The sequence below is a fragment of the Amphimedon queenslandica genome, unplaced genomic scaffold, assembly GCF_000090795.2.
Source record: "Amphimedon queenslandica unplaced genomic scaffold, v1.1 AMPQUscaffold_11796, whole genome shotgun sequence".
Taxonomy (NCBI): domain Eukaryota; kingdom Metazoa; phylum Porifera; class Demospongiae; order Haplosclerida; family Niphatidae; genus Amphimedon; species Amphimedon queenslandica.
The window spans coordinates 8,430-10,794 of NW_003547964.1; positions in this window are offsets into that span (position 1 = coordinate 8,430).

The window sequence follows — 2,365 nt, forward strand, 5'->3', positions numbered from 1 at the left end:
GTTGAACAAACAAGAGATATAGCCAATGAAATCATGACCAAATATGGTAGGACATTGAATATTTTACCACTTTATGAATACTATTATGATAATAGAAGAGACAATTCCTCAAGAGGATGATAGTACAGTAGTACAACCACAGGAGGCAGTAGGTAGTAATGAAGATCATGCTAGTGATATATTGAGGAATAATTACAGTGCTCTCTCTCAGTCAATTACTGAACCAGTTCATGTGGCAAGGTTGCTTCATGAAGAGGCTATATCTGATGAGGCTCTGTCTTGTGTCATATCTACCAGAGGTTCTGTGTCTGACAGTAGAGCAGTTCTCCTCAAAGCTGTACGAGATGCTGTTCACTCCAATTACAAACACCTGGAGTTGTTTGTTACTGTATTGAGGAAGTTCTCAGAGACTGCTCATATTGGAGATACCATCTTTGAAGAATATAGTAAGTTCAGTTATAATTACTTTGAAAATTGTAATCATATGTTTTATACAGAAGCACTATTTCCAGAAGGTAAAATGATTTCTGAAAGTCGCTGTCGTCTCAAAATTTTTGACCACTTAAGTCCTGAAGGTACAATTAAACTGATAATTTTTGGTTATAGTTATTTTCATAGAAGACATCTTATCAGCATCTTCAGTCACAGTTGGAGGTCGGATTAATTTTGTTACATTATATATTATTGTGTTTTATTAGGACCAATATACATGTATTTGCCATTAAATAAGGATCAAGAGTTTAGCTTGTTGAGGTGTAAATTTGGTTCAGCATTCTTTGCTGCAAATTGTGCCATTCAAAGAAAAAATATCAATCCAGATCAAATGAGGATGTTACTCAGTGATTGCTTTCCACATAAACCAGAATTCTCCAACAAACATTTCGAAACAACTAATGATATTCTTGACGCAGTAAAGAGGAACTGTAATCTCATTGACATTAATTGTCTGGAAGTTATTGTGAAGCAATTTAATGTCTCAGAAGCTTTTGATCCTCTTGAAGCATACAAGGCTGAGGTAGAAGAGTTCTGTAAGGTGCTACGAGATGAGCTTAATGAATCGCTGGAAGTTGTGAGAAGTCCAAGACCTCTTTCTCGAGAGACCATTGTATTGGTTCTTGATCAAATCCCTCTTACCTGCACTGTGTGTGATATTAAAGATATAGTGCAAAAAGCCTTAGGGGTTCACATTGGAGATGTCCGTATTATGAGTGTCAGTGATTCACATTTTATTGCTATCAAAGATGAATCACCTGATGATGACACATCAAGTACACAAACAAATAAAATGAATATTTATTATATTAATAATCATACAGGTAGTGAAGACACTGTAATGGAACCTGATGATAAATCACTAACAGTAAATTGTGAGTTAATTACAATATTTGAATTTGCTATTGTATATACATTGTAACTATAATGATACAACATAACCCACTGCATCATATCAGCATAGATATTAGAGTAAATGAAAGGGATTGGAAACTACCGTTCCCACCCGGTGATGCGGGTTTCGTCACCCCTGGTTACCTGGTTGGCAACGTTCGTGTTTATCTGTATCCCCATCTCCTCCATAGTGGTTGCTGTGCAGAAAGGATTTCGAAGGAATATTGTGCGACTATTAGATAGCGCTTGCTTATGATATACCTTCTGTTCCACATAGAAAGTTTACGGCTACCTATAGCAGGGTTTTTGTTTCTATAGAGCTATTTTGCGACCAGTTACGGGTACACAAAGTTGGCACCTTTTTGACACTTTTTCGCCTCTACAGCTTTCATGCTTTTGCTATTCTGGTGTTGCCTCATATCATTCCATAGGTAATTGAAAGTTCTTTTATATTCTGACAAGCTTTTTAGAGTTTAGCTACAAATGTCTTCATTAGAGGGAGAAAATAGCAATTTTATGGTATAACACTCAAAATATTAATTTAAATATACCAAATAAATAATAATTAACAGTGCAAAACATTGAACTCCTTGATAGTCGAGTTTCTTTTTCATCAGAGCACTCTTCTTGGAGTTATTCTAATTTTAATGGAAAAAATCACGAATTTTGTGGTCAAAAAGTAACAAACCGCCTAGTCAGCAATTTTTTTGCTTAGCAACAATACAATCAAATGGCATTATTGCTATGCCCACGCGGAAGTTTCCAATCCCTTTCATTTACTCTAATGTCTATGATGATATCAGTGTTAGTCTCATGCCCGCCCCTTTGGAGCTAGGGGATGAGCCTATATCAGTGTGTGTATATAGGCAATAATTTAGGCTACTAATGGAGTAATGATACTAATGGAATCACTCAAGACCAATAATACACTAAGGGCACTTTAGCTAGACAAACAACAGGAAGAAGCTTGTTCTACTTA